This window comes from Canis lupus, chromosome 32, assembly GCF_003254725.2.
Source record: "Canis lupus dingo isolate Sandy chromosome 32, ASM325472v2, whole genome shotgun sequence".
Lineage (NCBI taxonomy): Eukaryota > Metazoa > Chordata > Mammalia > Carnivora > Canidae > Canis > Canis lupus.
In genome coordinates, this window is record NC_064274.1 from 28,874,989 (window position 1) to 28,900,770 (window position 25,782).

General features: G+C 39.6%; 1 long non-coding RNA gene across 1 annotated transcript in view; it reads right to left on the reverse strand.

Moving 5' to 3' along the window:
- Positions 1-4,051: 4,051 nt before the first annotated feature.
- LOC118353104 (uncharacterized) overlaps positions 4,052-25,782 on the reverse strand; it is a 53,174-nt gene continuing 31,443 nt past the window's right edge. Inside the window, exon 3 of the long non-coding RNA XR_004811359.2 lies at positions 4,052-4,391. This is a non-coding gene — a long non-coding RNA (uncharacterized LOC118353104). The remainder of the gene's footprint in view (positions 4,392-25,782) is intronic.

The window sequence follows — 25,782 nt, forward strand, 5'->3', positions numbered from 1 at the left end:
CCACAGGAGGTCCCACACAAAGACCTCTCTGGAAATTCACTGGGCTGCGCCCGGCGCTGCCAGCACACTGTCCCACTGCTCTCCTGAGTTCTCGGGGCCAAAACTTCTCTGAGAGACCTTCCAAGCTTCCCTAGGCCTATCTCCCCCACAGATTCAGGGAGGGCAGTGGAGGGAAAGTTCTCCTTTCTCCATAGCTCTGTAGGGTGTGTGCTGCCAAATGGGAGGCAAAATGTGGAGGGAAAGTGGGAGCACTGAGCTGAGTGGTATAACTATTTGTTATGTTTGGTTCAGCACTTCAAAGGCTATTAGCTTTCATTAGGGGCCAAGTCAAGACACTCTAGATAATGCTTAAAGCAGCAGCTTCTAGATTTGCCACAAATGTGAAGTGGGTGGTCATGGCAACCTTTAGGCTATTAAGGGGAATTTGAAGTGGCGGGAGGAGAAATGCAGGGTAGGAACTAGGTAGCAGCATTTTTTGGCAGGTGAAAAAACTTGGAGAGCAGTGTCCGATAGGTCCTTGGGGCCAACGAGGGACCGATGGCGAATGCCATCAAGCATGCTGGTCTGGGTAAAGTTCGGGTCCGCAGCGGCGTGGTAGTTTTGGTAGCGACCCTCACTTTCCCGAGACGGGGTCCCTCCTTGATAAGCCATTTTCACTTCATTTCAATTCACGTTTCCTCCTGACCCGCCTCTGTCAGCATGAATGTAGAGTTTCGGTCTAATGGCCAGCGATCTGACGTGTGTCCGTCTCGAACACGGGGAGTTGGGGGCCCGCCATGAGGAGGCAGCCAGATAAGGGTTCCAGCGTGAAGGCAGCCAGACGGCTCTCGGGCTCTTAAATGTCCTGTGAAGGAGCTCGGCCAGAAACCCGTAGGAGAGGGTTCCCGCAGCGCGGCCTGGCCTGTGGTCACATTTCTGAATGCAGCCTCCCAAGAATTGTAGGGTGGGCTGAGTGATCCTGCTTCCTGAGGGCGTGGATGTACCATGCATCCCCTGATTTCAAGGAAAAACTCAGGAAATATGTGGTCCGAGGAGAAAGGAGCCTCAATAGGGTTTTTGTTGTTGTTATTTTGCAAGGATCTCGAAGTGAATGCCCACAAACTGCCCACACGATGAATAGCAGCATTCATTCCCCAGGGCAGTGGGGCCAGAGCTGGGCCTGCCGGGAGATCCTGCCTTCCTTGGGCCTCCGGCTACCTTCAGCGCCTCCGCCTCTTCTCCCTGACGGCCCGGGGTGCCGTGGGCTGCAGGGGATGGGCAGATGCCCGGAGCTTCGTCCCCCCATCCCTGCTCTGACACTGGTTCCTTTTGGCCTTGGGCCATTTGCTTGGCTACTTCACCTCAGTTTCTCCATCTATAAAATGGGGATAATGGTGTTTACTTACTTACCTCATGAGTATTATGGGGATTAATTACTGTTTGCAAAGTGCTTTGAAGATGAAAAGTGTGAGGTGGCATCATCATTATTATTACGAAATATCCTCCACTGCCGCCGACCAGGTTCTGTCAGACTCAAGAGAACAGCTCAGTTTGAGTTCCGAGGGCGACGCTCACAGCCCCGCACGTGCACACAGGGACACGCGTGCACTCACACATGCCCCCCGGGGAACCTTTGGACGTGGAGAACAAACCACTTTCATCAAGAAAGGGGTCCTTCCAGTTTGTGGAGTGATGGTAGTTTAGGGAATTTGGTGGCGAGAAGGGGCAGTGACCGGTGGCCCAAATGTACAACGTGATCTACTGGCCAAGCGGGAGTAGAACCAGCAGCCTCCGCCTCCACTTCAGCCCTGTGCTCATGATGTGCAACACAGATGCTAACGCTACTTTCTTACGGAAGGGTTTTGTCTCTGTTCTTGTGCTTCAAGAAAGAAACATAATATGTTGGATATGTAAAATCTATCTGCTACTTTGACCTTCACTAAGATGAACTGCCTCTACCAAATTGCTTTTCATCAGGGGCCACGGAAAACAGAACATTCTCAGAATTTCAAAGTCTCCTAAAATACATTAGATCATCCCTCTTCTCCAATGAATGTAAGCTGACTTTCTGGAATATTTAGAGGCTGAAAATGAAGTTTTGTCACATTGCCTTTTATTTGGGTTCTGAGATTGTCCCTTGCCTGACTGTGGGAATTTTTTCTCATTTTGTTTATCTGTATCTGGTTGAACAATGGTTTGTGTAGCAGGTTATGCTTGTTAATAGGGCTGAGTTTTTGTGGGGATGCCAGGGGCAAGATTATGAAAGAAAAAAGGGTCTAAGCTGGGGGAAGAAATATTGCATTACAGTCTAAGTCTGACCATTACAGATGATCTCTTTAGTTCTAAGTTTCTAATGTAGTGTATACAAAATATATGTAAATTTAATTTTACTATGAAAGGAAAATAGGCAACATCCCAAATTCCAGAAGATACCATTTATGATTATGCTGTTTGTTTATATAATAATCTAGGTACCTCTTTTCCTAGTAGAGTAATTATACCTAGGAAGCTGGGAGGTAACTATGTGAATTACCCCAAAGGGCAGGAACACCAGGAGGGGAACCAGCCAACTCAAATTATTTATGCAAATGGAGTGTAGAAAGTCTTCCCATATCATGGCAGATTGTGTTCTTGAAACGGAGGTTGAAAATCCAAAAGTTATAAGTCATGGGGCAGCCCTGGTGGCTCAGAGGTTTAGCGCCGCCTTCAGCCCAGGGTGTGATCCTGGAGACCTGGGATCGAGTCCCACGTCAGGCTCCCTGCGAGGAGCCTGCTTCTCCCTCTGCCTGTGTCTCTGCCTCTCTCTCTGTGTCGCTCATGAATAAATAAATAAAATCTTTTAAAAAAAACAAAAAAAAACCCTCAAAAGTTATGTCAAATATGATTTTTTTAAAAAAAATTTATTCATTCATGAGAGCCACAGAAAGGCAGAGATAGAGGCAGAGGGAGTAGCAACCTCCTTGCAGGGAGCTTGATATGGGACTCGATCCTGGGATCCCAGGATCACAACCTGAGTGAAAGGCAGACACTCAACCACTGAGCCATATGGGTGCCCCTCAAATCTGATTTTTAAAAAGAAACAATGGTGTGCTGGGAAATCATGTCCCTACTCAAAGGTGTAATGGCCAGTTTGGTTTCTTCATTACAAAAGTAATTCATGTTCATAATTTTATAAATTAAATTACAAAAAAGAAAAAGTACTTTACATTTAAAGTATCCATAATTCTTCTGCCTAGAGGTAACCACTGTTCATGTCTCAGCACACTGCTCTTCCAGAACTTAGATATACATTAAAAAAAATACTGAAAACAAGTTTTATATACTCATAACATTTCCCTACATCAATAAAATATGTTTATTTTATTGTGGATTGGTAGGATTACAAATAAGGGTGCAACATATTATCATATGCTTATTGGCTATAAGTATACATATATATTTTTTCTGATTGGAGTTTCCTATTCATGTTCCAAGCCCGTAATTTTCAAATGGGAAGTTCATCTTACTATCATTTGTTAGCTATTTGTTAGCTATTTTTTAAAAATGAAGACATGAACATATTTTCCAAATATTTTTTTCAGTTTGTCATTTCACTTAAAATTTTGTTTATAGCATTTTATTTTATTTTGATTTCAGAAGGAGAAAGATTTAAATTTTGTATAATCACATCTATAAATCTTTTCCTTTATGATTTTGGCCTTGGTGTCATGCTTAGAAAACATCCTACACTCTAAAATTATGTAAATATTCACCGATAGCTTAGCCTAGAAGTATGTGTGTGTTTAGTTCTCCTGAAATTATTTGTGTATATCTTGTGGGGAGCTAGAGATACTTGGATATTTTTGGTAGACAGAGTTCTAGGAATGTCTTCCTGTTTTGTTGTTTTTTTTTTTCCCCCTCATTTCCATTTTTCCTTCTTCTGACTAGGCAAAAAGCAGAGTTTAATTGTTTAGCTATCTGTGACCTTTCTGGGGCATTCTTGGACTTGCATTTCATTAGTACTCCTTTTTTTTTAATAAAGATTTTATTTATTTATTCGTGGAGAGATACAGAGAGAGAGGCAGAGACATAGGTAGAGGGAGAAGCAGGCTCCTTGCAGGGAGCCTGATGTGAGACTTGGTCCCAGGATCCGGGGATCACGACCTGAGCCAAAGGCAGAGGCTTTACCACTGACCCACCCAGGCATCCCTCACTTCTTCTTTTTTATAGCAATGACGGTATAAAAATTATATCTGCCTTTTTAAAATATTTTATTTATTTATTTGAGAGACAGAGAGAGAGAGAGAGAGCGTGTGCACATGAGCTGGGGGAGGGGCAGAAGGAGAGAGAGAGAGATTGAGAATCTCAGGTTGACTTCCCATTGAGCATGGAGCCTGATGCAGGGCTCTGTCTCCCAACCGTGAGATCATGACCTGAACAGAAACCAAGAGACATGTTTAACCAACTCAGCCACCTGGATGCCCCAAAATTATATCTGTTTTGGAGCTGTACAACCCATTTCCTACTCTCAGAGAATTTTCACCATCTGATCGCTTTGCATGTTGTGTGCCACATCACCATGCCTTCGAAATCTCTTTTAACACCCAAACTTCAGACTCGATTTGAATCCTGAATCCATAAAATAGAAACACTTCCTTGCCCTTGGTCATACCTAATGCTCAATTGCCCCTCACGGAGCACCACTCTGTCCCCAGCTCTAGATTCCAGTCTTGGCCTCTACTTCCTAACCATGAGATGTGGAGCACCTTCATTTAATCTCTCTGAACCTCAGTTTCCTCATCTGTGAGGTGGAATTAATAATAACCTTCCTTGGCTAGTTCACAACATTACTGTAAGGATCAAATGAGATCATGATTGTAAAAGTGCTTAGTAAGCTGTAAAGCAATATATAAACATAAGATGTTATTATTTCCCTTTTATTTGACATTATCAAGGATTAAATATAATGTGTGACCATAAGTAGAAAGAATAATTTTTTTAAAAGTAACATGCCAGACTATAAACACCCAAAGGAGTGCAATCCTTTCAGGAGGCCTCATAGGAAGCCTCAAATTAATTTCTATGCTGTTATTTGTGCTCAGAAGGTGTTTTTAACTTCCTTTGTCTTTGGGATCGTCATGGATACTCTTCCTCGGTATCAAATTTTCTGTCCCATTTCCTACTTCACCCTTCCCCTCCACCCTCCTCTTTTCCTTGAACCTCCTGCTCAGAGGACCTGAAGGGGAACAGAAGCGATGAGAATGAGATCTCAGGGAATAAGGATGTATGGAAGGTAGGACTAGTCTATAGGACCTGGCTGAAACTGACTACCAGGATGAGACTTCTACAGTTCATCTCAGGAAGAAGCCTGGCTTAAACACATTTATGTGCTGTTTGTTGCAGGTCTACCTTTAGAGTATCAGCGAATGCTCTGTCAATAGGAATCATCAGAAAGAATCTCGCTCTCTGCTGAAATCTATTCAGTCTCATTAGGTAGTATCTGTAGAATCATAGAAGCGGCACTAGACTAAAAGTAAACCTGGCTTCTGGTTCTGACTCTATGACTGCGGGATACTCAACACTCAGTTTTAGTTTCCTCATTCTCAAAATAAGAACATCAAAAGTCCTTCAGGTCCCTTTCACCTTGAATATACTAGGATTCCAGCAGCCTTCTTCACCATGGTTTTATGGAAGTGCAGACTGTTTTCTACCTTTGCAAATCTGGGCAAGCTGTTTAACCTGAGTCTCGGTTTTCTCATATTTAAGATGGGGGAAGTACCTACATCTTATAGGATGTGTCAGTGTAGGTTCATCACTTGTAATAAATATCCCACTCAGGTAGTGGATATTGATAATAGGCAGGCTATACATACATGAAGGCAGGGGACATACAGAATATCTCTATAAATTCCTCTCAATTTTGCTTTGCTACTCTGAAAACTACTCTAAAAAATAGTCTTTTTTAAAAAAAGATTTTATTTATTTATCTGACAGGGAGAGAGCACAAGCAGGGGGAGCAGCAGCAGGAGAGGCAGAAGCAGACTCCCCACTGAGCACGAAGCCCGATGCAGGGCTCGATCCCAGGACCCTGATCATGACCTGAGCCAAAGGCAGATGCTTAACTGACCACGACACCTAGGTGCCCCCCAAATAAAGTCTTTTTTTTAAAAAAGCAGAGCTAGGAAATGATTTGCCTCCACAATGGTAAAAGCTATAATGAGGAAGGCCACTGGAATCCTAGCTCTATCTGGCCCCTGTGTGAGTAGTAAGAAAATCTTGTTATTTAAAAAATTATTTCATTTCATTTACAAAGGATGTAAAAAGCTGGAAAAAATAACATTGTGTCTATTTGCAGATGTGTGTTATAGAAAATCCCCAAGAATCTACAAAATAACTCCTAGAATTAGTGAGTTCAACAAAGGTTGCAGAATACATGGTCAAAATAAAAAGGTTAATTATTGGGCAGCCTGGGTGGCTCATCCGTTTAGTGCCACCTTCAGTCTAGGGCATGATCCAGTAGACCCGGGATCGAGTCCCACGTCGGGGTCCCTGCATGGAGCCTGCTTCTCCCTGTCTCTGCCTCTCTCTCTCTCTCTGTGTCTCTCATGAATAAATAAATAAAATCTTTAAAAAAAAAAAGGTTAATTGTATTTCTGTATTCTATCAAGGAAGAATTGAACTTCAAAATAAAAGAATATATATAGCATTTGTATTTGCAGCAAAAAAAAAACAGTTAGGTATAAATATATCAAAATATGTACAGGATATGTATGTTAAAAACTTCAAAGCAATGATGAAATAAATCAATGAAAATCTGCATAAATGGAGGGATATTTCATCTCGGGGTAATCTATATATTTTTTTAAATAATAAATTTATTTTTTATTGGTGTTCAATTTGCCAACATACAGAATAACACCCAGTGCTCATCCCATCAAGTGCCCCCCTCAGTGCCCGTCATCTATTTACCCCCACCGCCCCCCCCGCCCTCCTCCCCTTCCACCACCCCTAGTTCGTTTCCCAGAGTTAGGAGTCTTTATGTTCTGTCTCCCTTTCTGATATTTCTCAGGGTAATCTATAGATTCAAAATCCTAGAAAAGTGTTTTTTATAGATATCAAAAAACTGATACACACATATGGGAAGACAATGGACTCAGAGTTGCTAAAACAACTTTGAGGAAAATGAACAAAGTTGGAGGAACCCCATTACCCAATTTCAAAACTTACTTTAATAACAGTAACTAAGTGTGGACACAGACATGTAGACCAATAGAACAGAACAGAGGGCTAAGAAATAACTGATCCTCATAAACAGAGTCAACTAGTTTTACAAAGACTCAAAGACAATTCAGAGGAGAAAGGATAGTCTTTCCACATATGGTGCCAGAACAATTAGGCATTCATGTGCAGCAAAAGGGGCCTCAATCTATAACTTATATACCCAAACTTTACTACATTACTCAAAATGCATCATAGATCTAAATGTATAACTATAAAACTTGTAGGAAAAAAATTGAAGAAAATCTGCGTGACCTTAGGCTAGACAGTTTTTAGCTATAATACCAAGAGCACAATGCACAAAGAAAAAGTTGATAAACTGAACTTAATCAAAATTTAAAGCTTTTGTTCTATGAAAGATATTGTTGAGAATGAAAAGACAAGCTACACTCTGGGAGAAATTATTTGCAAGTAACATTTCCTACAAGGACTTGTAGCCACAATATCTAAAGAACTCTTAAAACTCAACAATAAGAAAACAATCCAATTAAAAAATGGTCAAAGATCTGAACAGACACAACACTGAAGAAGATGTAAAAATGGCAAATAAGCTTATGAGAAAATGCTTAATATCATTGGAAAATGCAAAATCAAACAACAATGAGGTACCACTGCACATCTATTAGAATGGCTAAAATCTAAAAAACTAACAGTATCAAATGCTGAGGAAAAAGGCAGAGCAACAGGGACTCTCATTCATTGCTGGTGGGAATGCAAAGTGCGTAACTTTGGAAGATAGTTTGCAGTTTCTTATAAAGTTAAACATAGACTTACCGTACTGTCCATAGTAACTCTCCCTAGGCATTTATCTAACTGATCTGAAAACTATGTCCATACTAAATTTCCATTCAAATGTTTATAGCAATTTTATTCATAATTGTCAAAAACTGGAAGTAACCAAAGGTCCTTCAATAGTGAGTGGAGAAACCAATTGTGGCATAATCATACAATGGAATATCACTCAGCAATAAAAAAGAAAAAAGCTCTTATTCAACACACCAACCCAAATGAATCATAAATATATTTTACAGGTGAAAGAAGCCAGACCATAAAGGCTATATACCATATGATTCAATTCATATGATATTCTGGAAAGGCCAAAATTATAGGGATGTATTTAGATCAGAATTGCCAAGGAGAAAAAGAGGAGAAAAGTGTCCTTCTAGGAGAAGCACTGGAATTTTTTTTAGGGTGATAAAACTAGTCTCTGTGGTACTGTGGTGGTATATACATGATTCTACACATCTGTCAAAACCCAGAGAATTTTGTAATAATAGTGAACCTTCATATATGGAAATATTAAAAAATTAAGGGGCTAGGAGAGCTCAGAATAGAATGTAGATTCTGACACAGGAATATCTCTGTACTACAAATACATGATATAACCTCACTAAAAGAATGGAGAAAATAACGTCTTGACCTAAGTAACTTTGGAAAATGGTGTTTTAACAGGAAATTGTAAGTCAAAGATAAAAGGAACTGAACATAAACACTGCATTCTAATTAGTAAAGTTGTTTCTCATGGTATTTAACAATTCTGAAACTGCCTTCTCTGTTTACTGGAACTGAATAAATAAATAAGTGGATAGCTGATAGTGAAAGCCTCTTATGGTTGGAGAGGGAAGTAACAGATGAGCAAGGAGGGAAAGCTAAAATGAACCATGTGATAATGGATTAGAGTTGGAGACATTAATATGAACTCATATGGTTAGTTCAATATAGATTCAGATGAATAGGTATAGGAATAATTATAGATTTGTGTACACACATGGATTAGCATACATACGTACATTTCCTAGCTCTATCTACTAAAAGGGACTAGAAGCAATGGTGCCACAGTAGCAATGAATACACTTAACTGCCCAGCCTTTGGTTTCTGATATTATTCTCTAATAAAAGGAACCTAGGATCCTAGAAGAAATGGCTAATTGTAGGGCTGAGGCAGGATATACACAAGATGAACCTGGGACATCTAGTACCAGGAAGTAAGAAAGTGTTAAAATAAACCCCAAAGGATGGAGGCATATTGGAGAGACACAGGAGCCATCCTAAATGAGCACTCACTAGCCAAAACTGCAACACCTCGAACAATAAAATAAGCAATATGGTGTTGGATTATAGCTCCAAGTTCAAAACAAATAGCCTTGAATCCATACTTATATGAATAAATTACCAAATAATAAATGAAGAAGAGATAAATCTCTCATATAGAAATATTCCCAATAATTTATGTAGCTTCTTGTCCCTCTAGGTAGTGGAGCTTAACCACCTAGAGGGACCTGTGCTTAGCAACTTGCTTCCAATGAGAGCACAAAAAGAAAGGACAAGTAACTTTCCATCAAAGAAACCTGGAAAATACTATTTTAACTAGGTGATTGAAGTTACCATTATCAATGATAAGTCATGTTGCTAGCAGGCATGTGGGCTATGAGGTGTGTAGAAAATGGGACTTCACGTCTGCGGTCTTCTTCCCCAGACCCACAGTCTTAGCCTGACCATGAAAAAAAAAATCAGGTAGATTCAAGTTTGGAGAACATTCTACAAGATGCTTGACCAAGGCCATACAAAAAGAAAGGTCTGAGAAACCATTGCAGTCAAGAGGAGAACAAGGAGATGCCACAACTAAATGTAAGGTGCTAGCTTGGATGTAATCCTGGTACAGAGATAAAGGCATTAGGAAAAATTTTAGCAAAATCTGCATAAAGTGTGGAGTTTAGTTAATAGTGATATGTTGATGGTGTTTCACCAGTAGTAGCAAAGGTACCATAGTCATGTTGATGTGAGCGATAGAGGAAATGGGTACAGAGTGTATGGGAATTCTCTGTACTACCTTTGCAACTTTTCTGTAAACTAGTCTAAACTAAAACATTCGTTTAAATTTAAAAACATGTTGAAGATAAATATTAATCACATAGGATATATTATTAAAAAGCATGTAAAGGATGATCCTCATTTCATATAAAAATATGTGAGTGTGTGCAGGAGGAAACCAGATATGTGTGTATGTGTATTCAGAGATGGGACTTTTATTTCTCCTTTATGCTTCTCTGTATTTTTTAAATGCTGTACTTTACAAAAAACAGGTATACTTAAATAATTTAAAAAGCTGCACTCAAATCCATCAGCAGGAGACCATGATACCAAGCAGTGGGAAGACGGGTGGGGGGGTGATGGGCTCCCCCTGACAGAACAGACACTGTGTTTGTAGACAAGCGTCTTTAGTCTGACACAGGAAATAATAATTTTTTTAGACACTAATCCCTGAGTCTCCATGATCATCACTTCTGAGTCACAGTGAAGAATGGTTCCATCTTTCATTTTCCTACCTTAAGAAAATTGAGACTAAGTGACTCCAGCAAGGTCACATGGTTGGTTAGTGTGCTAAGCCATCCAGATGTGTTTTATTTGTACTATATGGTGTTTCAAAACCATTTGAACACAAATGCCTTTAAGTGATGCCTCTTCTCTCTGTTCTGACTATAGGAAGCTCAGTTCACAGGATGTTTCTTCAACTGCCTGGTCCCCAGAGGAGTTCATTCGTGATCCTTGATTTAGGTAAAGCAGAAGAAATGAAGATTTGTGTAGAGGATTAGGAATTCTGAGATTAAATGAGGAAAAAGCAACTTCATTTTTAATTCAAGGGGGAATTAAAGGGAAGTTCTTATCTTTGTGGGTGAATTTCTGACTAGAGCCGGCATAAAAATCCAGCAGACTGTGTGCATGTCACCACCACTGTGAATGGAACTCCTGGAATTGTGCAGTGCATAGACTGTGTAGCCACATGCAACAGCTCTGACTCTCCCCCTTCCCTGTCAAGCTGTAAAAATAGTGTATTTTATAATGTGGTTTAACGTCCTTTTTTAATAAGGTGTGGTTTTGAGGAACATCTCAACTCAAAACTCCATTCAATCACCATCATCATGATGACTTCATAATATTTATTGAACATTTACTACATGTCAGACTCTATGTTGACTCATCTGTTCCTTATACTGGCCCCAACCAGAGGTTGTAATGTCATCCCCATTCTGCAAATGAGAAAATGGAGACTAAGAAATCAAGTGATTTGTCCAAGATCATGTTATGAAACAGGGATCTGAATCCAGCCAATCTGACCAAACCATATGACTTTTCATAAAACTCTGCTTCCTCTCTTCTTCCATGGACAGTACAATATTGGGTTCCAGCTCAGTTCTGAGGTATAGTACGTTTGTGAAGATATTGGGGTTAATTATTTTGTTTCATTTAGAAATAATTGCTGCTTTAATCTCTGTAATTCTGATTTTTCTGTATCAACAAATTATTACATATATTATCACTAATAACTTCTTCATTTACTTAGATGAAAGTAACTGTATTTGACCTTTTGTTTTAAATGTGTTAAGTTTTGCTTTTCAAATCACATTTTCTTGATTGTTTTCAGGAAAATATTTCAATATTTTAATATTTGTCATGCTACTTTTTTGTATAACTATTTATTTTTTAATATATATATTTTTATAATAAATTTATTTTTTATTGGTGTTCAATTTACCAACATACAGAATAACACCCAGTGCTCATCCCGTCAAGGGCCCCCTTCAGTGCCCGTCATCCATTCACCCCCACCCCCCGCCCTTCTCCCCTTCCACCACCCCTAGTTCATTTCCCAGAGTTAGGAGTCTTTACGTTCTGTCTCCCTTTCTGATATTTCCTACCCATTTCTTCTCCCTTCCCTTACATTCCTTTTCACTATTATTTATATTCCCCAAATGAATGAGAACATATAATGTTTGTCCTTCTCCGATTGACTTACTTCACTCAGCATAATACCCTCCAGTTCCATCCACGTTGAAGCAAATGGTGGGTATTTGTCATTTCTAATAGCTGAGTAATATTCCATTGTATACATAAACCACATCTTCTTTATCCATTCATCTTTCGATGGACACCGAGGCTCCTTCCACAGTTTGGCTATTGTGGACATTGCTGCTATAAACATCGGGGTGCAGGTGTTCCGGCGTTTCATTGCATCTGTATCTTTGGGGTAAATCCCCAACAGTGCAATTGCTGGGTCTAGGGCAGGTCTATTTTTAACTCTTTGAGGAACCTCCACACAGTTTTCCAGAGTGGCTGCACCAGGTCACATTCCCACCAACAGTGTAAGAGGGTTCCCTTTTCTCCGCATCCTCTCCAACATTTGTGGTTTCCTGCCTTGTTAATGTTCCCCATTCTCACTGGTGTGAGGTGGTATCTCATTGTGGTTTTGATTTGTATTTCCCTGATGGCAAGTGATGCAGAGCATTTTCTCATGTGCATGTGGGCCACGTCTATGTCTTCCTCTGTGAGATTTCTGTTCATGTCTTTTGCCCATTTCATGATTGGATTGTTTGTTTCTTTGGTGTTGAGTTTAATAAGTTCTTTATAGATCTTGGAAACTAGCCCTTTATCTGATACGTCATTTGCAAATATCTGCTCCCATTCTGTAGGGTGTCTTTTAGTTTTGTTGACTGTATCCTTTGCTGTGCAAAAGCTTCTTATCTTGATGAAGTCCCAATAGTTCATTTTTGCTTTTGTTTCTTTTGCCTTCGTGGATGTATCTTGCAAGAAGTTACTGTGGCTGAGTTCAAAAAGGGTGTTGCCTGTGTTCTTCTCTAGGATTCTGATGGAATCTTGTCTCACATTTAGATCTTTCATCCATTTTGAGTTTATCTTTGTGTATGGTGAAAGAGAGTGGTCTAGTTTCATTCTTCTGCATGTGGATGTCCAATTTTCCCAGCACCATTTATTGAAGAGACTGTCTTTCTTCCAATGGATAGTCTTTCCTCCTTTATCGAATATTAGTTGACCATGAAGTTCAGGGTCCACTTCTGGGTTCTCTATTCTGTTCCATTGATCTATGTGTCTGTTTTTGTGCCAGTACCACACTGTCTTGATGACCACAGCTTTGTAGTACAACCTGAAATCTGGCATTGTGATGCCCCCAGATATGGTTTTCTTTTTTAAAATTCCCCTGGCTATTCGGGGTCTTTTCTGATTCCACACAAATCTTAAAATAATTTGTTCTAACTCTCTGAAGAAAGTCCATGGTATTTTGATAGGGATTGCATTAAACGTGTAAATTGCCCTGGGTAACATTGACATTTTCACAATATTAATTCTGCCAATCCATGAGCATGGAATATTTTTCCATCTCTTTGTGTCTTCCTCAATTTCTTTCAGAAGTGTTCTATAGTTTTGAGGGTATAGATCCTTTACCTCTTTGGTTAGGTTTATTCCTAGGTATCTTATGCTTTCGGGTGCAATTGTAAATGGAATTGACTCCTTAATTTCTCTTTCTTCAGTCTCATTGTTAGTGTATAGAAATGCCACTGACTTCTGGGCATTGATTTTGTATCCTGCCACGCTGCTGAATTGCTGTATGAGTTCTAGCAATCTTGGGGTGGAGTGTTTTGGGTTTTCTATGTAGAGTATCATGTCATCGGCGAAGAGGGAGAGTTTGACTTCTTCTTTGCCAATTTGAATGCCTTTAATGTCTTTTTGTTGTCTGATTGCTGAGGCTAGGACTTCCAGTACTATGTTGAATAGCAGTGGTGAGAGTGGACATCCCTGTCTTGTTCCTGATCTTAGGGAAAAGGCTCCCAGTGCTTCCCCATTGAGAATGATATTTGCTGTGGGCTTTATTCTCAACAAGATACTAGCCAATAGGATCCAACAATACATTAAGAAAATTATTCGCCATGACCAAGTAGGATTTATCCCCCGGGACACAAGGCTGGTTCAACACTCGTAAAACAATCAATGTGATTCATCATATCAGCAAGAGAAAAACCAAGAACCATATGATCCTCTCATTAGATGCAGAGAAAGCATTTGACAAAATACAGCATCCATTCCTGATCAAAACTCTTCAGAGTGTAGGGATAGAGGGAACATTCCTCAACATCTTAAAAGCCATCTATGTATAACTGTTTATGATAGAGGTCAGCGTTTAGAATTTCATATCATCATAGTTGTCTCTTTTGTCTTCAGAATTGATGTAGATATTTTTAAGTTGTTAGGAATCTGGCAACACTTTGGTTATTTGGATTCTAATTACATTAAAATCTATTAGCTAATCTTCCTATTTAATCTCCTCCTGCAATGGGCAGCATAACCAAATGGATTTCCAAAGAGGACATATTGAAGCCCACATGGTTTTTTGGTCTTTCTCAGGAAGTCAAGCGCTTAGGGGGAGATTAGAAAATTATAGTATTTGAAAGGGGGAAAAATGAGTTGTATCCAAGAAAACAATGCTGAAGCTGTTGAATTTGGTGCCTAGTTTCCCTGGGTCAAAGTCAAGGCCAAGAATTTTGCTGATGGATATATTTGTATCACCTTTTGAATGTGCAAGACAAAAGCTGCTACTAGAAATACACCTTTGCTTCTCAAGTTATCAAAAATGAAGACCTTTCCTCTCCTCAATAAACACATCCTCCATGAACGAGCTGAACATATTCCACAACTTTTGGTAACTCTCAGATCTGCATCTCCAGGTGAGAGCTCTCTCCTGAAATGCAAACCTGTGTCTTGCTGTTCTCTGTACCCTTCATTTGGATACTTTACTGGAACCCCAAATTCTTCCAGCACTAAACTTGTTGTCACCATCTCCCCGCCCTTGCCCCGCCCATATGTTGAAAACAACCAGAATAACAACCACAACTCAATTCTAGCTCATGTATTTCCCATTGAAGGCCTGAAAGAGCCAAGAGCCAACTAAATTAGCCTTTTCCTTCAATCTACAAATATAGCCAAACGCCAATTCATAAAGATTTTATTTACTCAATATCTCTCACACTTGTCTCTGTCTTTTACTCCCAGGGCCATCTCGTGTGTGGGTTATCCTTCCTCCACTATGGACACCTTGATAGCAGACTGTATTTAATCTAGAACTGAAACAGTTAATTGGCCCCAATGCCCGTCACCCAGATAGTGCCCAACAAAATGTTTGTTGGAAAGGAGAAATTAATGAACTGCTCCAGAGTTAGTATTATGGAAAATGTGTTTGTTTTTGGTCGTTTGAATACAAAGTGCAATGATTTTGTTTTCTTTTGCTGTGAACCTCCCATCCAAAGCTTTAAGACTTTTGGGACATTTCTTGGATTTTTCGGAAACAATTTTCCCTAAACTTAGTGACTATGTGAATCTTAAATTTAAATCTACTTAAATTTCAAGTACATGCATTTATTTTTAAGCCACTTTAATCATCTGTGCTTCTAGAAGAGGTAATTTGTATCTATCTCTTCGGACTCCAGACTTGGGCCTTTTGGTCTGGTGTTTCTCTAACAGCCTTCCTCAACCAGTTTGGAGGTGGAACTGAACCCTAATTGCTATACAGTATCCATTGTATAAATTGAATTAACTTCTATGCATCATTCAGAATGTCACTAACTCTCTGCCATCCTCAGGAGGATTGAGAAAATAGTCACTCAAATAATTTTCTGTTTTGTGGATCACAAGAAGAAGGGAAGAAAAGCTTTAGTGTCTCAAAAAAGGCCTGGGGAAAAATTTCTCATAGATGGAGAGTCTCTAAGTAATAGGTCAGTCTCACCTTTCCCTTGTCAGCTCATTCATTCACTGCTTCCTGCCACTAAAAGCCAGAAAACCCCACTAGCACTGGATACGATGCCAAAAAAATACTCTTGCACTTTATTTTCTAAGTCCTTTGTAAACATTCTACCAATTTTTAGCCTGAAAGCTGGAAATTTAGGGGAAAAAAATGCAACCAGTGCTTCATTTTGAAATTCTCTTTGCTAGGAACTAGGCTGGCATGAAAGGAATGGGCATCAGGGAAAACTGTGTTTTCTTTTGCTTCTCTTTGGGGAGGAATGATTAGGAGCTGTGATGGCAGACATGAAAGTAAGCCCAGGCCTTTACAACAGGCCTCCTTTGAAAGGCCTTCCCTTGACCTCTGTTCCCTAGGAAGGGAAGGTTGCTAACAGGAATATCACAGGATTCCATTGATGAAATGTCTCTCCAACCAAATCATGTATGATGACAACTAGTGGGTGGAAAAATTTCCCCCAAATCAGGATTGGCTATCCGCCCTCCAAATCACTTCACTGCATGCCAAAAGGTTATCTGTGAGGAACTCAGAAAGGAAGTGTATTTGAAAACATCACTGGGACTTGTATACAACATCTTAAGGTGTTTGATCCTTTTATGAACTGTTGACAGCTTTTTTGCCATTGAAGTCTATGTGAGAGTTGCCAGCCAAGCAAAAGGAGGAAGCAGGGCCAGAGTGCTTGACCAAAGAACCCCCAAGAACTGGTTAAATCACAAGATGTGAGACAACCAGAAAAGAGAGAATAACCCAGAATTCCAAGAAAAGCTTAGGCATCTGTATTAGCGGTTTCAACAAGACCTATTCTGGCCATCCAAATATATTCCTTTTTCTTCTAGAATCATATGCACTCATTCAAGGATCCAAGCAAATGGTAATTTCCAGAGCACCCAGAGAAGTATGTAGTGGCTGAAGATTATTAATAATCACTGTAGTACACAAAACCAGTAAATAAATCAGTCCATCACGAAGCAAACTCATTTAAATTTCTTTATGCCATGACAATTGCTTAATTGGGATATATTTACCACTGCTTTGGCTAGGGTGTCTTCCCCCAACTCCTGGTGAGTCTTTCTGTCTGTACTTCATAAAGTTCTCCTACTCCTTCCCATGTGGGGAAGTATTCTGGGTTGCGGCTCCTGCCTGAGACTCCATCACTGTTATTATTTTAATAAGCCACGAGTTGGAGGCCTTTAGCATAAAAATACACGTGTCATATTCCTGCTCAATACTGACTCTAGTATATAATAGGAACTTATAAGTCAGTAATAATACAGTTACCCTCATGAGTATGGACAAAAGACTCTTTACCTAAACCTTCTTATCCATCACTCCTACTCTTAATCTTGATTTCTATCTCCTCCTCACCCCACCCCTTTCATATATAATTGTTTCAACACAGAGAAATCTCCTGCAGATCAGCTCACTTCTTAGATGCTATAGAACACACTGCTCTTCCCTATACCTCTTTTCTTAGCTCTTTCCAGAAACTGAGCTTGTGCCATCATGTTTATCTGGGTTGTTTTCTATTAGTGATCCATTTTATGTGAGCACTCATAGACACTGATGTAAATATGTACCTCCTTTTCACTGGTGGCTCCTGACCACTATCTCCATCACCCAGTGCCCCTCTACCAGCCAGGCCATATCATGGCAAGATGATTCCATTTATACTGTAAATTCCTACAGTCTTAGGAAGATCAATAGTTTTAAAATCATATTGCTATAGGCATACTGATATTATAGACAGCCAGCCAACTGCACAGAGAAAACAAGCGACTTTTCTGGAGGCTCTAGCCCATTAGACATTCACAATTGGGGGAAGGGGACCATGAGTCTTACATTTCCAAGTCTGTGTTGCAACCACCTGACCACACTCAACAACCATAGGGTTTCTTTCTTTCTTTCTTTTTTTTTTTTAACCATAGGGTTTGTTAGAACAGCCCGATTTCCTTCCAAAACAGTCTGCTGTAAAAAACAAAAAAAAACAAAAAACAAAAAAAACCAAAAAACAACTTAATTATTTCTTTTGCTTCATTCAATAGGCCTCAAATTATGTTTGTTTTTTTTTAATAAGTTTGACTCATTTTCATATTAAATTGTTTGATCATTTCTTTTAAGTTGGTAAGGAGTTTCTGTGCTTTGAAGTACAGTTTTTGGTTTTTTGTTCCCCTTCAGGGTATGACAAACTATTACATTGTCTTGAGAATTGAGGATAAACTGGATCAGAGAGGAAGGACAAGTGGAGCTCAGAAACACGATTTCTAAATAACAATTCCCATGTGAATGTTCCTACAGCATTTCCCTTTTACTCATGTTTTTGTTGTGGTCTAGACTGGGACAAAAAATGAAATAGTAGATCCAGATGTGAAACATATCTTTTGAAACTGATGTAGACACACGCACACACACACACACACACACACACATATAATCAAAGGTCAATAGATCCTAAATGTTTCTGTAGTCAAAGATGCCCAGATAAGACAAGGAGTAGTGAAGGGACTTCATCTTAATGGATCTCACAAGCAGCTTTTTTAAAAAAGTACATCTCTATTATACAAATGACAACATTGGCAGATTTTTAGTTTTAAGTTATTTCACTGTAGATCTTAATTTCTATGGTTTGAGAAAGAGTGTGTCATGGAGAGAGAAACAACAACTTTAGGGTCAACGGATCTGAGCTCAGGCCTGACATCAAGCTGTTGACCTTCAACAAATAAGTTTTCTTCCCTGAGTTTCAATTTCTCCCTACAGCAGAACCAACAAGACCTACTTGATAGGGTAACCAAATATTAAATGAGATTATGTACACATAGCACAGAGTGCTGGACCCACCTGGGTCCAGAGCTCTTAAGCAAATGAGCCTCTCTAGCCCACCCCATTCCTAGAGAGCACTCACATACAGGGTTGTGGCTACTGTCTCTGGTCAAGTGCACAATGGTGCCCCCTGCTGCCAAGGCAGCTGACCCAAAGGCAAGAATTTTGCAGCTTTCAGGTTTAGCAGGTCTTATTACTAAATGTCTCAATAATACAGTCTATATCATTATATAATACTCTGTGTTCCAGGGATATCTAATTTACAAAAGTATCAACTGGAAAACTAGATCTAGTTGGCCGAGGTGGAGTACCAATGCATAGTCTCCTACTAGGCTGTAAACCCCATGGGGCAGGCACCATATGTGTTCTCAACTACTCTATCTCCAGAACTTAGCACAGTTCCCCAGCCACGGTAGATACTCAGTAAATATTTTGTTGAATGATTGCATTGACGAGTCCAGCCATAGCCTAAGAAGATGTCATGACTTGATCTTTTAAAGGCCTTCCCTATGAAAAAAATGACAAATTATCTGGAAAATTCATTCCCCTATATTTTAGTAGGATTAGAAAAAGAGACTGTTAGTGATTTTGCTCCTCTGAATATACCTGTTGCTTTTTTTTCCACCCAGTGTCACTGAGTAGATCAGGGTTTCTAACTTCACAAGATATGAATTACAAGTTCTTTGGTCTTGACCTTCTTTACAACACAGTCAATACTACCTTACTTTTTGACTCTTGTTCACTAGAGACAAGAATATTAGAAGTAGATTTCAGATGAAACAATTTCTATAACGGTCACCATCAGAGGACATTTATTGAAATACTCGGCATGAAGGGATCAGTGCTGAGGAATACTAGTGGTTCCTGGGCTTCTGAGTGGCTGGAGTATTTTCAAACCCGAACAAGGGAACCATGTCAGAGGGCATTGGCAAGAACTGATATTTTTAAAACATTCCCTACTGTACCATCAGCCAGGATGGGTGTAACTGAGTCAGAGGCCAGAAGAGCCAGAGGAAAAGGAAGGAAACAGGGTGTGTTAGCCACATGACTAAAGTGATAGGGCATATGTTCTTAAGCAGGAAAAGACGTGTAGGCTGGACAAAAATGTAAACACTGGTGGCGTTTGGAGTATTCAGGAGGGCTGGGAATAAAAAGCTCTGTGAGTCTGGTGAAAAGAAAGGGTGGCTTTGATGTGGAACAGATTTTCAACTGTAACAGAGTTGCCATCTCTTGTGGTTGCCAGAGAATATTTAAAGGCAAACTAAGAGGGTGTTCTTTGCTTAGGGGTGGTTTGTAAGGGGAAGAATCCTAAGTGTTTTCAGGTTGAAGGAAAAGACACCATCTAGAATCTAATGGAGACAATACATCTGATCAGTAGCCACGAAATGCCACCAGGCTGTTTTGGCAACTACTGGACCTCGAGTTTGATGACTGGCAACCTCTGTGGTAGTGGATACAACTGAGGAGTCTGGAAGATCTTCTTTACCAGCTGAAACCAGGTTGATGTGTGGGCTTCCTTAACCAGTAGGTTATTCTCTGGGTCTCATAGTAGGTCTTCACAGCCCCAAGGGATGGACAGGTAGTATCCCAGAGCAGATCATCCCGTGGAGAGTGAGGAAAGAGGTGGGGCCTTGTGTCTAGAAAGCTAGAAACTTCAGTAGGAAGTTCCTGCTGGGGCTCCCTCACAAGTGCCTGAGCAGCACTGTATTCAGGCTGTGTGAATGTGGGAAAAGAGCTCCACACTAGGATTGAGGGGACATAGACTTTTTTGTAGCTCCCTGACTGTGTAACCTGAGGCAGATCATTAGATCTTTCTGTACCTCAATTTCCACATAGAGGATAGAACTAGATAATTACTATGGACCCTTAGGCTTCAAACCTGCGTGATTCCACGGTTCACAGCAAGGTCATAGGCTAAATTCTGCTCTTGCTTCCTTGTGGAATTTCAGGAAAGTTTTTATCCTCCCCTGCCCCCCGAGTCTCAGTTTCCCCATCTGTAAAACCGAGTTAATCATGAGTTTTACAGTATTTTGAAAACTTACAGATGAAGGGTGTTATGGAAATGTTGAGTACCATCAAAGCCTTAAAGGCAATTACAGTTATTCAACTTTCTAACATCTTGTTTGAGATTTGACCATGAGTCCCTGGTCATTTTCACTTGAGTAAACATTATTTGTTTTTAACTTGCCACAATTTTGACCTGCTCACTTAAATCCATTCTGGTCAGTTTAAGTTGGTTTGCTTGTCCCCTTTATTTCCTGTTATAAACTCTTCTGATGTCCATCTTCTGTAGAGGGCCTTATGGGACCATGGTTTGAGCCAGGACCTGGTATTCCAGACACCTGGTTTCTAGATCTGGCTCTGCCATAACAAACTGTGTGTCTCCGAGCAAGTCATGGCATCGATTTGAGCCCAATGTTCTGGTCTCCAAAAGACAAGGAGTCTAGGCCAGATCATTTCAATGGTACCTCCCAGCACAGTGGATAACTTTAGAAAATGTTGAAGGCAAGGAGAAAAGGACGAGGCACAAATCATATTTACAGAGTACTCGATCCTATAAACCCATCAGAATTGAATTTCTACAACAACCAGAATCATGGTGCTTAGAGTGGCTTACTACACAATCCTTTGTGGTAGTGTTAACGCTTTAATTCCTGAAATATTATTAGTATACTGCAGCGATAATTATATTTGTGTGATTTGAATCCCAACTATGAGACTACACACTGCTCTTACTGTGCAAATGCCACGAGAAGGAAAAAGACAGATAGAAGTCTTGGGATTTATACATGTCATCTTGAAGTTTTGATTCAGGCTTACTTGTATTTAAAGCAAATAAGTTGTACTTAAAATGGAAAACAACCTTGTTTATCTTTGAATGTCTGTGGTGGAGAGTAGCTTCAGTTGGTTTTCACTTTCAGGAGCCATCTCCCCCCATCTGTAGGGTTGGTTTGTGCTCTTACCCACTCATTGGCTTTTGTGTCTTTCACAAGTTCTGCCATGTACCAAACACTGGCTTGGAGGTTTCCTTTGGGTTTTCTAGGGTTGTTCTTACTAGTGAGGCAGAAAGACCTCTCTTCCCAGTTTACATTTTTAGCCATTGATTAGAGTTCTTGTATGTGGTTTTTTCCCCTTAGGCGAAATGACCCTATATAATCTCCGTATTTGCTGGAAGTGTTGAACTTCTGCCCCAAAACATGCATCCCCATTTGCCCTGCAACAGGCAGCCAAGGCTGCTCTGGGCCTTTTCTGGGCCTTCACATAGAATATGCTACTCAGTGATCTCTCCAGGGTTGGTCATAAAATCTCCATGATGCCCAATCAGAGATTTCAGAGGTGTCTCCTGGTCTTCCCCCCTCCTCTTTTTTCTTCCTACTCCCCTGCTTATACTGCCAGGAAAGGTCCTCTCAATCTACCTCTCAATCTACTGTCAGATCCTACATGACAAAGGACATCCCCCATCCCTGAATTTCATTCTGGAGATTCTATCCTGTGACTCAGTAATTTGTTTGATGTTTTCTTTTTATTTGATTTTCTCTTGGAAAATCAGGACGCTGAAGAAGGTCTCAGATGTTCTTGTGAAAGAAGAGATTTCTTTGGCTCATGATTAAAAATTTACCCATCACCTAAAATTCAGTGTTCAAAGTTGAAATCGAAGTGTTTTACAGCATCGATGTGAGTTTGTCATTTGGTTGCGCCACCTTAAGGGTAAAAGGTCTGAGGACATGGTGAATTGTTAAATTGTTGGTATCATAAAAATTATTTGCACCAAATTTAATGGAATTAGAATACAGAACATTGTTAGTTGAAGGAGAGTGGACAATTGTACTGCTTAGGATTTTTTGGGTTGTAAGTGACAGAGACTCCACACTTAGAGAATGTAAGCAAAGACGTGATCATTATAACTCCCAGAACCAAATCACGGGAAGGTAACCATGGAGTTTCTCTCAGTGTCAATCAGACCCAGGGACCTGAATACCACAGGAATCTGTCTTCTCGGGATCCCTGGGTGGCGCAGCGGTTTAGCGCCTGCCTTTGGCCCAGGGCGCGATTCTGGAGACCCAGGATCGAATCCCACGTCAGGCTCCCGGTGCATGGAGCCTGCTTCTCCCTCTGCCTATGTCTCTGCCTCTCTCTCTCTCTCACTGTGTGCCTATCATAAAAATAAATAAAAAATTAAAAAAAAAAAAGGAATCTGTCTTCTCTTCTCCCTTCTCTCATCTTGGCTTCTGCCTCAGGCTGGCTCCTGCTCACCAACTCTTTCACATGTTAGGAGATAGAAGGACAGGCAGCTCTGGAGCTACATCTTTATAGCTAGAGTTCCAAAGGGAAAGATAAATTTCCCTGCCAGCTGCTGAATGGAAAATCTCAGTGAAAGGCTTGGGTTGGCCAGACTTAGTTCCTATGCTCATCACTAGCTCATCCCTGTGGCCAGGTGGGTGGAGTGCTCTGAGTGTCTGCCACACCAGAATTATAAGACAAGTGGTTGTTGGGGTGTTGGAGAGAGTGGAGCAGTTCACCAAGGCAGGAATATGGCAGGTGGTGTTACTGAACGGAGGAGGAAAGCATTCTGGGAAGCCCCAAACAACAGTTACACAGGGAAGCAAGAGTGGAACTTGCTGTGAACCATAGAATCATGGAAGGTTTAAAATGGAAGAGTCCACAGTGATTATCTGGTTCCATCCTCCAAGCATGAAAACCAAGGTGCAGAAAGGTCTAAGGCAGAAGAACACAAACAACAGGTACCATTATGTAGGATCAAAGACTATCTGCAGTGTTCCTCCACAGCTTGGGCTTAATTTCCAGCTAAAGTTTTCATCTGAAATGCATACCTGGTAGACTTGAGCTCTGCTAATTTTCAGTGTGGCAGAAGACTAAAGTAGACAATATGGTAGTTGGCATTTACTGGACATCTGTCTACAGTTATCTCACCTGTAGGGAGATGGCTATTATCTAGAAGCAGGATTGATTTAACTAATAAGATATCAGAATCTTGAATTAAAAAACAGAATAGAAATATAGGTAACACATTTAGAAAATGTAAGCTGAAGAATTTAAATTATGTAGTAGTAAAAACCCCTTTATCAACACCAATATTACTTCAGTAATTTAGATTTATTTCTTAGTTACCCTTTATGAAGTAATTGGAGGGGTGCCTGGGTTGTTTAGTCAGTTAAGCATCTGCCTTTGGCTCAGGTCGTGATCCTGGGGTACTGGAAATGAGCCCCACATCAGGCACCCTCTGCCGTCTACCCTGCTCATGCTTTCCCTCTTGCTCTCTCTCTCTCAAATAAAGAAATAAAATCTTAAAAAATAATGAAAGAAAATCAAGTGTCCCTAGTAAATAATTAAGCTTAAAAGTTGTATATTCTGTGTTTTTGTGTGTGTGTTTTTGTTTGTTTGTTTACAAGATTATTTCTAATCTTCATGACTGGGTTTCATATGACTTCTTTGGTTTTATCAAATACGTTAAAATTCTTTATAGCTTCTAAGAGTCTTACATTTAAATATTAGACATTCAGTCTCATTATTTGAATATTTTGAGCCAGACAGAACTTTACATTCTAGTTTAACTTCTGGATCTCTCACTTAATAGCTCTATAACCTTGGCCAATATTACCAAGTTCTTGTCTATAATATCAACATAATAAGAGCTATTGTTTAGCATCAATGGGAAACTCAATGAGATCGGCTGTGAAAAGGTACCTTCTATGTATTAGGCCTCAATAAATATTACTTTCTTCTTCCTTTTTCCTTTAATTAAGCAAAGGGTTAAATTTGAGAAAAGCTAGTCTCTTTCACCAGACACTAGCCAAAGTTTGAGCTAATGTATGAAGACACTGTCTGTCTACAAAGTTATCACAAAATAGTTAATAAGAATGAGATAATATGCAACATCTCAACACTGAAAAAGTAATAAGTATGGGCAAACATAGGTACTGATATTAGTGTTATTATTGATGACCTTTCACGGCCACAAAACAAGTCTCAATAAATTCCAGAAAATTTAAATCATATCAAGCATTTTTGTGACCACAATGATATGAAATTAAAAATTAATTACATAAGAATACAGGAAAAGCCACAAAAACATGAAAATGAAAAAATATGCTACTGAGCACAAATGGATCATTGAATAAATCAAAGGAGAAACTAAAAATTAAATAAATAAAACAACCTAGAGACAAAGGAAAACAATAATAAACATACCAAAATTAATGGGGCTCGGCAAAAGCAACACTAAGAGGGAAGTTCATAGCAATATAGGCCTACCTAAAGAAGCAAGAATAATTTCAAACAATCTAACATCACACCTAATGGAACTAGAAAAAGAAGACTAAATAAAGCTCAAAATTGGTTGAAAGAAGGAAGTAATAAAGATCAGAGCAGAAATACATGAGGTAGAGACTAAAAAGACAATTAAAAAAACCAATGAAATAAATTAACAGCTGGTTCTTTAAAAAAAAATAAACAAAATCAACAAACCCGTAGCTAGACTAACCAAGAAAGAAAGAGAAATTAGAATAAAATTAGAAAGGAAAGAGAAGTTACAACTGTTACAACTGCTGAAATGCAAAGAATCATAAGAGACTACTATCAACAATTAAACACACACACACACACACACACACACACACACACACCCAAATACCAACAGATTGGACAACCTAGAAGAAATGAATAAATTTCTAGAAACAAGAATCTTCCAAAACTAAATCATAAAGAAATAGAAAATGTGAATAGGCCAATGTCTAGTAAGGAGATTAAAATAATAATAAAAAACCTCCCAACAAACAAAAGTCCAGAATTAGATAGCTTCACTGGTGAATTCCACCAAACATTCAAATATTTAATACCTATCCTTCTCAAATGCTCCCAAAAAACTGAAGAGGAGGAAAGGATTTCAAGCACATTTTATGAAGCCAGCATTATCCTGATACCGAAACTAGATAAGGATATCACAAAAAAGAAAATCACAGGCCAATATCCCTGATGAACGTAGATGCAAAATTCCTCAACAAAATTTTAGCAAACAAATCCAATACATGAAAAGGATCATATATCACGATCAGGTGGGATTTATTCCAGAGTTGCAAGGATGATTCAACATCCACAAATTAATCAACATGATACATCACATTAAC